We start from the raw sequence: 14,456 nt of genomic DNA on the forward strand, positions 1-14,456 counted from the left end.
GGTTGGTTTGAAGAACTGTAAGTGACTCTAAAAGTGAATGAAGAGAGGTTTAAGGAGTAAATGGAAATGGGGATAACACATAAGGTGCTAAGGTGCTGACCGCATGACTTAGGGGAGGTGATCAGATGTAACTTTATTTTGCCCTGCCAATGACCCTTCCAAATTTATTTAGTGGGATAATTTTCACCTGCTTACAAAGGACATAAGGTCTGAAATCATGATTTCATTGCCTGCATATTTCTAGACTGTCTAGTCCAGTACAAGGGTTTTAATATTCATTGAGAGGTGGGACTTCTCCCCACTCATGATGTTAAGACCTGGTTAGTAGTTGCCTGCTTCTGGAAATATGGGTATGATTGACTCCAGTTCTCTCTGCCTCCCCACTTCCCCCCTCCCCCCATTTACTAGCTGTTCTTTCTGGCCCAGCCAGGACTGAAAAGGGTGTGAAGAGAGAAGTAAAAGAAAAAGGCAATTCTTAGTTTACCAGATACATTGCAATTTGGGATCAGCAGATGGTTAAAACTAACTTCCTCCATGGGACTTTTCCATGGTTCCTTGTGATCTTACATTCCCCCCTGTGGTCTCTTGATTCAGGCAGATGCATCTCTATTCTGGTGGTCATTTGTAGTTCTTTCCTGAGCCCTTAGGAATCCAGCAGTGACACTGGCACTAACGTGGGCATACAGGTCTGTAGATTGGGAAACTAGAGACCCAGAAATGACAGGTTATGTGATTTGTATGTGAGTGAGATGGTATTACAAACCAGTGGGAAAATGGTACAAGTGACTTTCATAAAGGAAAAAATGAAGTTATATTCCAACTTAAAATGTTCTCAAAAATGGATTCCCATTAGATTAAAAATCAAATGTGAAAAACCAAACTTTAAGATAATAGTAAAAAAAATGTATAGGAGAGTCTTTGACATGGAAGTAGAGAAAGATTTCCTAGGCAAGATACAGAAAGTATGGCTCATAAAGAACAAATCTGATAAATCTTTAAAATTTAAAAATCTTTAAAATCTTTAAATTTAAAGCTCCTCTCCTTCAGAATATAATGGTTAAGAAATCCAAAGACTTGTGGAAAATATTTGAACCATAGGTAACAGACTGAGGATTAGTATTCAGAAATGTAAAGAACTACTGAAATAGTAAGAAAAATATAAACAACCCAATGAACATGTATGGAGATTATGAACAGGAAACTCAGTGAGGTGGAAATCCAAGAATCATACAGACATTTTTCTCAACCTCGCAAGTAATCAGGGAGGTGCAAATAAAATAATAATGAAATACTCTTTCATACCTTTTGGATTGACAAAGATTTTAAACTCCAATAATATCAGCAACTGGCAAGGATATGAGAAATGGAAAACATCATATACTGCTGTGGAGAGTATAAATTAGAATGCTCTCTAAATTTCTAAATAAAGTATATGTAACATACCCTGTGATTCCTAAGTGTAAATCCTAGAAAACGATTATACTTAGTACATTATACAATGTATTAGTTCCCTGTGGCTGCCATAACAAATTACCACAAACCTGATGGCTTAAAACAACAGAAATTTATTCATTCACGGTTCTGGGGGCCAGAAGTTGGAAATCAAGGTGGAGGCAGCATTTTGCTCCCTTCAGAGGCCCAGGGAGAGTTCCTTCCTTGCCTTTTCCACATTCTGGTGGCTGTTGCCATTCCTTGGCTTGTGGCTGTGTGTGTGTGTGTGTGTGTGTGTGTGTGTGTCTGCTCTGTCTCCACATCGCCCTCACCTCTCTATGTGTGCTGTTGAATTTCTTTCTGCCTCTCTGTTACAAGGATCCATGTAATTGAATTTAGAGCCCACCTGCATAATCCAGGTTAAGAACTTCCTCTCAAATCTTTAACTTAATCACATCTTTTGCCATATAAGTTAATGTTCACAGATTGAAGGGATTAGGACATGAACAAATACTTGGGGATATCACTCATCCCACTACAGGGACATATACAATGATGTTTATTAAGAATTGCTGTTAATACCCCAAAATGGGAAGCAACATAAATGCCCCACCCATTAGATAATGGATAAAGTGTGATTTGTTCATATGATAGAATATTATATAGCAATATAGAGCCCATTTTGTCTTTATATCAAAACACATAGATCTCATAGACTTGTAATAAAGCCAGTTGCAGGAACCATTTAATTTTTAACACAGAAATACAGATATTTAGTAAAAGTATAAAAGCATGAGCTGAATAGATACATGCAGATATATGACAGTGTTAGAAACGGGAAAGCATCAGCAGGGTAGAAGATAGGGGAAGAACAAAGATGATTTCATTGTAACTTTTCTTTTAAAAAAATATACCAAGTAGAAATTCCAAAATGTGAACAGTTCCTAATTCTCAGTGATAGACACGTAGGTGTTTATAATTCCACATGTTAAAATTATTTTTTAGGGTGCCTGGGTGGCTCAGTTGGTTAAGCGACTGCCTTCGGCTCAGGTCATGATCCTGGAGTCCCAGGATCGAGTCCCGCATCGGGCTCCCTGCTCAGCAGGGAGTCTGCTTCTCCCTCTGACCCTCCCCCCTCTCATGTGCTCTCTCTCTCTCTCAAATAAATAAATAAAATCTTTAAAAAAATTCCTTTTTAAATGTTTTCTATTTTATTTTTTAATATTAAAAAAATAGAAAATGTTTAATAGTTACTACGATAAGAGTATCGAGGATAGATTAGAAAAGGCAGGAAACAGAAGAAAGGAGATCAGCTGGAGACTACGAAAAAGAGATAAGATGTTTGAAGATTTGACCTAAGAGGGTGACCATGAAAATAGCGAGAAAAGGGTGATTATAAACAACATCTAAGGGGTAGAATCTGTAGGACCTGTGACTGAGTTGATTGGTCAGGGTTCAAGGGTGATGCCAAGTCACTAACCTGAGGAACCAGATGAATGGTGGTCCTACAGTCACAGGCAACTACTGATCTGCTTAATATCACAAAATAATAGTTCTTACTTTCTAGAGCTGTACGTAAATGGAATGCAGTGTACCCTTTTTGCCTGACTTCTTTGTCTCAACATAATTGTTTTGATATTCATCCCGGTTATGTATAAAAATAGTTCTTTTTTATGGCTTTGTAGATGTAGTTTTATTGATTGCCAATCAACGTAGACTGTCCCTTCCTTGCTGATTTGCTCCCTGGCTTGTCACCACATGAGATTCATTCTCCCTTCCCTCACCTACCCCCTGCCCTACCATATCAAAATCCGAAGCTTCCTGAAATCTTCTTGTCACCATTGGATGGGCAATGATAATACCAGAGGGATTTCTTGATAGATTGCAAAATGTTGCATTAACAAAATATTAAGTGAACAGTATTCTCAAGGGGGTCAGATAAGGTAATCCTCAAAGTCCCATTCTCAAAAATTCTCTGATTTGCTGCATTTCTGCTTAGTTCATGGTCCTACAAATGAACCATCATTTCTAATATGGATTTGCTAAAGACGCAAAGATAGCCAGTGCTAGTGAGATAAGGCTAAATGAACACTCCAGTTACCATGTTTGGAGTTGCCCTCACATTCATCTTTTGGTTGGCCTATGCAGAAAATAAACAACAAGCAAATTAATAAGTAAATACCAGAGGACTAAGTTCCACATCATTATCATTTTGTGATTCTCAGGGCTACCATACGGATCAAATTCAACTGGTATCCCGAGGATTCCAGTGCTGCCTTAGAAAAATAATTAGTCTGGCATACCAACATCTAGGCAGTTGGCTGAAGGCTGATTCCAGGAAATAAGCACTTTGACAGAGTGACAAGCATGGATGCCCAAGGGAAGGAGAAGCCCTGAAAGAGTTGTTTTAAGTAGCTGCTTAATGATTGAGCACCTTGAAATGCTTTCACTTGGCAGGGCGAAATTATACTACCTAGGGATGTCTGGGTGGCATTTAAAGTTGACAATAATGAGTGTTGGTTAAAAAAAAAAAAAGAAAAAGTATTTTATTGCTCTAGCAATTGCTAGACCTCCTGAAACATCTCCATTCTTTACACCTGTGCTAAGAAAAAAGAACAAAGAAGAAGGAAGGAAGGAAGGAAGGAAGGAAGGAAGGGAAGGGAAGGGAAAGGAGGAAGGAAGCAAGGAAGGGAGGGAGGGAGGGAGGAAGGAAGGAAGGAAGGGTGTTTCTACCTTGGTTGCTTTGTTTCCAAAGACTCCTGTAACAGTTTAAAAGCTAACAGCAATTATAAAAAAAGAAAAAGTTGGAAATTGCATTGGAAGCTCCCAGGGTGTTATTGGACCTGTGTGGTGTATTGTTAAACCAGTGTCCTTGTGATACTGTTGCTCTTGATGTTCCTGATACAGGTAAGGAAACAGTCGGTCAGCTCTGGTACAAAATATATATACAGTTCAGTATTGTGTCTGTTCAGTCTGTTTTTATTTCATTGACAAAATCAAACCAGCATTCCCCATTGTGTAAATAAATGATTTTGCTGAATAAAGTAAAGTCTTAAATTCAAAAAAATAAATAAATAAATAAAAGCTAACAGCAATTGATCTCTTAACAACTCGCCAGGCTTTGTGCTCAGTGCTTTACAAGCATTAGCTTATTTAACCTTCACAACTGTGTGTGAAGCATTATTTCCCCTTTCTTTAAGTGCTAAAACCAGAGAAATCCTAGGCAAACGGGTACAAGTTAGTTATTTTACGAGACTGCAAAAAAATGAATCTTTCTCTTTAACAAAGCTTCTCCAAGTTAAATGAAGGGACATTATAGGGTGTAAAGAGAGAGGGCGCCACTGAGTCTTCATCGCCACTGCTAAGAGCAGCTAGACCTTGGACAGGTCACATGACCTCTCTGGGCTTCCTTTCCTTCCTTCTTAAAAGGGTGGATAAACAGTCCCAGCCCTGGCGGCGCACTAGAATCACCTGAGGAACTTTGAAAAACTGCCAGTACCAACCCCGCTCCCGCCCTCATTCCTGACTGACTGAATCTCAGAATGTCTGCAGGTGGGGTAAAGGATCTGGCTATTGTCGGGAACAAAGTATGTACGTCCCTACCTCTTTGAGCTAACAATTTAGTGGGAGAGCAAAAAGGAAAACAAAGATCACATACATATATATGTATATATATACTTATATTTACTTATAACACTTATATTCATATATATATCTGAGTATATATGAATATATACATATATATGTGTATTGATATACATTAATATATATCAAATATATATTATATATATATAAAACATTTGTGGCAAGTGCTATTAAGAAAAAGGAGAGAGAATGGTGTTATACAAGAGAGAGTAATAAAACACTTATATTCATATATATATCTGAGTATATATGAATATACACATATATATTTGTATTGATATATATTAATATATATCAAATATATATTATATATATAAAACATTTGTGGCAAGTGCTATTAAGAAAAAGGAGAAAGAATGGTGTTATATAAGAGAGAGTAATAAAGAAAACACGATTAAAAGGGAGGTGGAGGCATCTGGGCAGACCTTACTGGGTGTCAGAAGAACCGGAAATGGGAATTGGTTGGGCACAGTGCAGGGGAAAGAGCTTCTTACTTGGTTGGATATATATCAAACTTGGTTGTCTCTTTCCATTACATATGCATACATATACACATACACACACACATATATTTCTATGTGTACATATAGAATAACTTGTTCGAAGACTCCGAGCCAGACAAGGAAGGTGCAAAGGACAGGACAAAGTGACCGGGAGTGCTGCCTTAGGGAGGTCAGCAGCAGCTGGAACATGTGACGGGTTGTATTGAGGATCTTAGTTTTTATCTTAAGTATACAATAGCAATAGCAAGCCAGTGATGGTTTTAGGCAGGAGAGTTACATATTAAGATTTGTCTTTTAAAAGATCTCTTGTGATTAAATGCGGAGATAGGTTTGGTTGGGGCTAAAGAAAAAAGAGGGGAAAGTTAGAGGATACTGTCATAACCTGATGAACCTTTTGTTCCTTAATGATGCCAAGTTTTAGTAGAATTCTAGGTACCGGTGGAGACTGAATAAAGAGTGAAAGAACAGGAGGCAAGAAGTTGGACAGAATGCAAGTGACGTAATTCATTAAAAATCAGGAAATTGCTTTGTACTGAATTTAGAGTAGTGCCTTTGACTTAATACATGCTCTTCTCTTCTCATGGGCTTACTCTGGTCCCAGACGAGCACCCCGAGTTGCCCTACCCCCATTCCTATTCTCTTTCCCATTGTGTTTCTTCTTCTGTCATTGTTTGTATTTCTATTCCAAGGCTTAGGGTGCCATTCAACCCTGTAGCTCCCATATTTCCATCCTTGCAAGGGTTTTCATTGTGCACTAGAGCATGGTTGGAGGAAGACACTAATTGTGCAGGGTTTGGCCAAGCATTGATTATGTAGCATTTTGTGCCCTGCTTGAGTGGCTGGTCCACTGGCTGCAGTCCATTTCCTAATGGAGAGGTGTCAGCTTCACAAAAACATCACCTCGATTGGCACTCATTACCACCTTTCAGAGCCATTATCACCCAAAGGCTCAGGAATGAAAGGTCAGCAGGAAAATGAACTTCCGCTCACAACTTCTGGGGTGACCCCTGGCTTCTGATCATGCAGGGAGCAAGGGCTTTTGGGGAACAGGGCTCGCCGCCTTTCTGTTCTTACAGCGGATGTTTCTTGAGAAGCCAGCCGCATGACACTAATCTTCAGTTCGCCCACTGACTGGACTCACAGCAGAGCTCCGTCTTATTAAATTTCTGGCCCTGCCCTACTTCCCCAGTGATTCCCAGTCTCCCCACTCCCAGCCTCTAGAGGGTTCGGACTGCAGATGGTTCTGGAGAAGGAGGTGGCAGTAGCACACCTGTGCCCCAGCAGGTGTAAATTCACAGCGCCCACATCCTTATCCAGACAGTGGTTGAGCCATCGCCCAAAGACTTCGTAAGTAAAAATAGCTCCTAGTCAAAGACAACTTTTCAGTACAGAAAGTACATTCACGTGAGTTCTTTCCCTTTGATCCTCATGACACCTTGTGAGGGGCACAGGGCAGGCATTGTTATTAGCCCCATTTTACAAATAAAGGGGTAGAGAACAGAGGCTGGTGACTTGCCCAAGGTCCCACAGTCCTTTATGGTGGAGCTCGCTCACCAGACTGAACTGTTTTAAGGTGTAGGGGCATATGGATCAAATGAGATCACATGTACCAAAGCACTTTGAAAGCTGGAAAGCACTATATATTTGTATTCATTTCTTGAGGCTGCGGTAATAAACTCCCACAAAATGAGTGGCTTAAAATAACGAACTTATTCTCTCCCAGCTCTGGAGGCCGGAAGTCTGAAATCCAGCAGGACCTCTCTTCCCCTGGGGAGCTCTAGGTGAAATCTGTTCTCTGCTTCTTCTAGCTTCCAGTGGATTGTCGCCATTTCTTTACTGGAGGCCACTTCACTCCAATCTCTACCTATGCAGTCACGTTCCCTCTTTTGCTTCTCTGTGTGTTCTCTTCTGTCTCAAATCTTCCTCTGCCTTTCTCTTAGAAGGATACTTGTTATTGAATTTAGAGTCTACTTTCTAATCCAGGGTGATCTCCTCATCTCAAGATCCCTCATTTAATTCCATTTGCAAAGACGCTTTTTCCAAACAAGGTACCATTCATAGTTCAGTGATTGGGACATGGATGTGTATACAGTATTTAAGGCTGTCACTGGTGATGGTGCCGGTGGTGATGCTGCTGGGCATGTGGCAGAGCCCTGGCACTGTCCAGTAGTCCAGATGCCCCCCTTTTCCATCTCTGACAGTCAAGCCAAGGCAACATAACCTAGTAGTTAAGAACATAGACTAGAGCCAACTTGCCTAAGGTTCAAATCCTAGTTCTACCACTTGATTATGTGACATTGAACAACTTCCTTAATTGATCTGGGTCTTCTTTTCTTCCCCTGTAACATGAAGGTAACTAAGTCTTTTCTCACAGGGTTATTGCAAGGACCAAATGATTTAATTACATGTAAAGTGCTTAGACCAGTGTCTACACTACAGAAATATTAACTGTAATTATTCCTTAGGTGGCACTATGACTCATGGTAAGTTCTCTCACCTCACCTGTTTATCATTCAGTAATGATTTGGGTAAATAATGGACTTGCTCCTCTGGAGAAGTATTTTTTAATCAGTCACTAATTCTAAGCATTTCTGGGTATGTTTTCTAAAAAGGAACATTCTAAATTATGTGTAGGAAAAAAAAACCTAAATGCAATGAGAAGGGATGATTGTTTTAAAGTCTTCCATTAGCTTCTCATTTGATCCTGAAGGTTCTAATGTCTTTTGAGCTCATTATTCAACCTAAAACTTCAGTTTGTCTTACTAGGATTTAGAAGAGTTCTGCAGGCTGACAAGTCCTTAAAATATTAGATAGAGACATTTAAGAGAATGCAGTGGTTTCTAGGAAGGATTAAGTGTTTGAGCAAAATGTTACAAAGTGGAATGATATTAGATTGATTCACTTGTGTAGCTTCAACCCAAACAAGTAATGTTAGGTTTCCTGGACTAGAGCTGATTACTACTGTGCTTCTTTTGGGTTTTATTTATAATAAACTCTATTGCTTTTTTCTAAATTTGTCCAGTTTCTCCCACTTTAATCTCAGCCAGAGGCACAATGTCAGAAGAGAAGTAAAGAAATGAGTTTTTGCTCCTGAAATTAGGCTTACCAGGACAAGCATTAAGTTTGGCATCTCATTAGTGTATCCAAAAGAAAATGATGGGGGAACCTAAAGGCTGTCATAAAAATAAATGTTGACAGAGAACAGACAAGCTGGAAGGAACCTTGGGTATCAATTTATACAATTCCCGTAACTTCATTTTTTAAAAACTTTTTCATTGTGAAAGTAATAAACTCCCACAAAATGAGTGGCTTAATCACTCCCAAAAATTTGGGAAATCATGAAGAAGTGCCCCCCAAAACTAAATAAAACTATTTATAGTAGTCTTACTATCCAGAGATAAATACTACTAATATTTTTATTTTCTTCCAAGATGCGATTTTCTTTCCAGGATTGGAACCATGCTGCTGAAATTAGAAATGCTTCTCCTCTCTAGTATTTTGATCCTTTTTTATTATAACAAGATAACTGTTATTATAAAAGACAGAGATGGATCAAAAGAGTCTCCCTCTCCTTTGAGTCCTATCTCATTACAATGCCAAGGAGTATCTAGTTGTCCACACTATTTTGTCCTCTGCCCAAAAACAGGACTGTGCAACTGTCCTCCCAGTTCCACATAGCCCCTCAAGTGGATGAAGCAGGGTTGTCTTCTGCCAGCTGAACAATACTAGAAGGCAGTCACGGATGCATGTCTTTTTCTAGGACAGTTGAAAACATTAATAATAATAGTCACAATTAACTGAAATCTTTCTATCTAGATACTTTGAATTCAATAACTCATTTAATCCTGACAATATTCCAATTAGGTGATTTACCTTCAATAGGTGAGGAGTCAGGCTTTGAGCCCACAGTAGTCTTGCCTTTAACTACCTTAGAAGAACTCCTATAGGGATTCGAACAGTGTGATGGTGATACCAAAGCTGCAGAACATTCTAGTGATGAGGAGAAACTGGAGGAGGTTCCAAACTGAAAATCTGAAAGTGAGTTGGAAATTCAGGATTTATTAAAATGTGAGATGTTATCATACTTAGACAAATTGAGTGAATTTAATGATATTGGGAAGTATTTTGTTTTGTTTTAAAATTAGTCATCCATTGAAGTGATAATTGTAATATTATATAATACTTAGGTTTATCTTCTTTTATATTTTCGAAAAAGAATAATCAAATAGAGAAGTCTGCTGATTTTGCCTTGGCCAACTCCCTCAAGGGAAGGCCATAGCTCAGGTGAGAGGCCACCACCTACTAGGGAGAGTCAAACAGTGGGAAGATCATGGGGCTTCAGATTCAAATTCCTGCTCCACTGTTCGCTAGCTAATGTATTTACTAGGTGCTCCTTGTTCACCCTTTTTACAAAATTTCTTTTTAAATTTTTTTTTCAGTTTTAATTTTAATTCCAGTATAGGTAACACAACAGTGTTACATTAGTTTCAGATGTACAATATAGTGATTCAGCAGTTCAGTACATCACCCAGTGCTCATCATGACAAGTGCCCTCCTTAATCCCCATCACCTGTTTCACCCATCCCCCCACCCATCTCCCCTCTGGTAACTGTCACTTTGTTCCCTATAGTTAAGAGTCTGTTTCTTAAGAAAGAATCCTAAGAGTCTGCTTGTCTCTCTTTTTATTTTCTTTTGGTCCTTTGTTTTGTTTCTTAAATTCCACATATGAGTGAAATCATATGGTATTTGTCTTTCTCTGACTGACTTATTTCACTTAGCATTATACTCTCTAGCTCCATCCATGCCATTGGAAATGGCAAGATTTCATTCTTTTTATGGCTGAATAAGATTCCATTTTATATATATATATATATCTCACATCTTCTTTATCCATTCATCTATCTTTGGACACCAGGGCTGCTTCCATAATTTGGCTATTGTAAATAATGCTGCTATACACATAGGGGTGTGTATCCCTTTGAATTAGTGTTTTTATAGTCTTTGGGTAAATACCCATTAATGCAGTTACTAGATCATAGGATAGTTCTATTTTAACTTTTTGAGGAATCTCCATACTATTTTCCAGAGTGGCTGCACCAGTATGCATTCCCACCAACAGTGCACAAGGGTTCCTTTTTCTCCACATCCTTGTCAACACTTGTTGTTTCTGTGTTTTTTATTTTAGCCATTCTGACAGGTATGAGGTGATATCTCAATGGGATTTTGATTTGCATTTCCCTGATGATAAGTGATGTTGAGCATTTTTCATGTGTCTGTTTGCCATCTGTATGTCTTCTTTGGAGAAATGTCTGTTTATGTCCTCCGCCCACTTTTTAATTGGATTATTTGTTTTTTTGGGTGTTGAGTTGTATCAATTCTTTATATATCTTGGATACTAACCCTTTATTGGCTATGCCATTTGCAAGTATCTTCTCCCATTCAGTAGGTTGCCTTTTAGTTTCGTTTTTTCCTTTGCTGTGTAGAAACTTTTCATTTTGATGTAGTCTCAATGTTTTTGCTTTTATTTCCCTTGCCTCAGGATACATACCTAGAAAAATTTGCTATCGCCCATGTCAAAGATCCTTGCTCATCCTTAATTTCCTAAATAGAGAAATGGAATAAAATCTCCTTTGCAGTGTTTTTGTGAGGATTAAATAAGACGCTGTATGTAAAGTGTCTGGCTTAACTAACAGAAGTTAGTTAAGAAATAAATAACTTTTATTATCTGTGCTTCCTCCTGACAGTTCATTGTTTTCAAAATATAGTATACCCAACAGGGAAAGAATGTCTTCATACATTCTAGCCTTGGCAATGCAATACCTACCATGGTGGATAATGGTAATCAAGCAGGATGAATGCAGAGGTTAGAGAGAAATAGTATATACCCCTCCCTGATACAGTGCCCCTACTTACCCAGGCAGGGGCAGCAGCTGGGCCAGGAGGCTGGGAGCTGGCTGGCTTTCTGAGGGCAACTGGGATCAGCTGAAAAAAGAGTAGAGAGGGGAAAAGAATCTCTCCCAAATGCTCTGCTAATCAGCTCCTTTTAAAGCCCCTGAATCTTCCCAGGCTCATCCCGAGTCTTCAGTCTATGCTCCCTATGTCCCTTGGGGATGCAGATGAAGATAAAATAGTTGGAAATATGACTCAGCTACATTATAATATTACATATGAGAGGTCTGGGACAGGATGGTTGAGAATAAAATAATTACAACCCCCACAGGATCTTGCCTTTGACATCTCTCCTTTGAAGAGTCCAAACAGCCTTGCCAATAACAGACTCATCCTTGCTCCCAACATTGCTAAGAAAAGAAAAAGGGACAAAAGGAACAGAGAGACTGTTCCAGGGCCCTAGTCAGTGAAACACCAGTTATTGGGTTCTGAGGAGTACTAACAGCCGTGGAGGAGCTCACAATCTTTAAGCTACTGGTAGGGCCCAAATTAATTGAAGAGCTAAGTGGCAGAAGCAAACGAACAGTGAAGTAGTTTCCCCTGAGACTTGAGTTTTGGCTGTAGCAGGGTGAGGTGAAGCTTGATTAAAAAAAAAAAAAAAAAGATTGTTGAAAGGTCCTTGAACTCATCGGAGAGTGGTGGGAGCAAATTTGCCTGAGAACTTCAGGGATCTTCTGTGAGGGAAAGGACCAAAGCCCCAGCCCCTCTTCCCTGTGATTCAAAGTGACTGAAATCTCTTGAGGTGAACAAAGGTTTAGCAGGTGACCCTCGTCACCACCCAGGAACAAGAAAGGCAGGGAAGTCCCTGAAACAAAACTACTTGGAGGGAAGAATGAGACAAGAGGGAGGGGCTGGGTCCTGCTATGAGCCAGCTGGTTGAAAGGAGAACAGCCCAGGAACCTGTTCTCCACAGGGCTGACTGGAGCCTCAGGATGTGACAGTGAATCAATCTAAGGCAGTTTCACTGCGAGTCAGGCCAGGGTTGGTGTGGAAACCTCTTGCCTGAGAGTAGCGCCAAAGGGTGGAGGGTGAGGGATTATCCTCTTTTCTTCCTGAAGAACTGTTGCAGCTGATCCCTGAAGAAGGCTCTTCGTTGAATCATGGGGGATGGGAAGCAGAGCCCAGCCATGCCACCACCAGGAAGCACTCTTGGTTGTGCTAGGAGAGACTCTTTGCAGACCCCCTTGGCTTCAGCTGCTTCCAGCTTCCATAGAAACAGCTGCAAAGGTATTAGTTTCTGCTGGAGGGGCACAGCAAAGAAAAGAGATTGGTTTTCCTGCTGATCTGAACGGCAGTGGGCTTAAGAGTTGTATTTTCAGAGGCCAGCTGGGTGGCCATCATTTCTATCCCCAAATTGATGCTGAGAGTGCCGTGGCCCAGAGCTTGGGCTCTGTGGTCAGACATACCTGAGTTAGAATGCTGCCCCTGTCACTCAGTAACAGTCCTTGAGCCAGTGGCTTAAAGTTCCTCAGCTCGTTTCCTCCTGTGTTCTTATTTTCAAATGGGGACAGTAACGATGCCTATCTCATAGGGTTGTTATGAAAGCACCTAGTAAGCCTCAACAAATGTCCAATTAAACAAACAAAGACCAAATCAGTGCCAGGCCCATTCCATGGGAAGAGAACTGCGTTTGGCAAGCATCTCAGATGGATATGGCAAGTAGTGTGTGAGCAACAGCGAGCAGGATACTTCACTAACACGGAGAGATCATGCTGAGAAATAACGAGCAATTTGGTGAGAAAGGGGCAAGTGAGTTTGGGACAAGCCCAGAGCATTCAGAAGAAGGGCTTGGATGACGAGTGGATTCAGACAAGAATCAAGGCATCCCGAGTCTAAAACAACTGCACCCTTTCTGGTATAATTTTTCATTCATTCTCCCTTTTCAGTTTTGTACAAGGACATTCTCTATTTTAGTATTTCCTCCACTTGTTTCTCCCTTCCCCCAAATCTTTCTTGAGGATTCTATTTCCATCGTTTTGTTACATCTTTTGATTTCAATTCGCGTTTGAAAATAATACACGTGCTGTTACTCATTTGGTGTTTTGGTCAAACATGTTCTACGTAAGACATGAGAATGCACTCCTCTGAAATCTTTGGATGTGAAGAACAAATGGTACCTCTCCCGGGATGGTGGTGGAAGAGTCATAAAGCTTCATACGTCAGGAATCTTCTTGACAGGGCTTCCTAGGCCTGAGTCCAAGATGAAGCTGAGAAAAATGAAAAGGGATTTGGCTGACAAAGCAGATGACAGGCAGGGAGAGCCAGTGAAAGGGAATTGGCCAATGGCAAAAGGGGAATTGGCAAGGCTTTGCAAAACCCCTTGCTGGAAAACCATAAACCTCAGATTGTCCGTCTGGCGCATCAGGCCTCAGAGGCAAATCATTTTTGCCTGTGGAAGGTGCCTGCCAGGAAGCTGCACCTCAGGGGGTGCCTTTGGAAAAGGGGATCATGTCTGGATCAGTGCCCAACATTAAGTGGATGGGGATGAGAAGAAACGGCTCACAATGAGATCTCTGAGGGCTGGGAGATGGGGAGCCGCTCCAGTGGCTGACACTTGTGAGTCACAGCGATGGGAAAAGAAGTTGAGAAACAGAGGAAGAGGACAGGATGCTGGGGAGGGAGGGGGTGCGGGAGGAGGTGGGAAGCAGCTTTGTTTCTTCAGTCAGAGGTTGTCAGGGCCTGTCTTCTTCTGTGACGGGTCTCCACTGGAAATTACTCATCGACCCTTTCGAAACTCAAGTCTGCCTTCCTCCAGGTGAATAAGCCACTTATACGGGTCTCCCAAATGAGTGCTTCCACTGTGAAAAATCTCCCTCAGAAATAAAATGCGTGTTTATGTACATGATCTCGACCTAGGCTGAGCTGACACCTGGGAGCAGGGCTGATCCTTGCCAGGTGAGAGAGCAGGGCCTTCACTGCAGAGCCCTC

At 40.6% G+C, this 14,456-nt stretch overlaps 1 protein-coding gene across 1 annotated transcript in view; it reads left to right on the top strand.

Moving 5' to 3' along the window:
- The window catches only part of ANKRD55 (ankyrin repeat domain 55), a 396,197-nt gene that overhangs the window by 226,481 nt on the left and 155,260 nt on the right, over positions 1-14,456 (top strand). The window contains exon 9 of the mRNA XM_081826855.1: positions 9,462-9,617. The gene's annotated coding sequence lies outside the window, so the exon portion shown is untranslated. The remainder of the gene's footprint in view (positions 1-9,461; positions 9,618-14,456) is intronic.

The sequence above is a fragment of the Leptonychotes weddellii genome, chromosome 7 (assembly GCF_054177405.1).
Source record: "Leptonychotes weddellii isolate Sample4059 chromosome 7, ASM5417740v2, whole genome shotgun sequence".
Classification (NCBI taxonomy): Eukaryota; Metazoa; Chordata; class Mammalia; order Carnivora; family Phocidae; genus Leptonychotes; species Leptonychotes weddellii.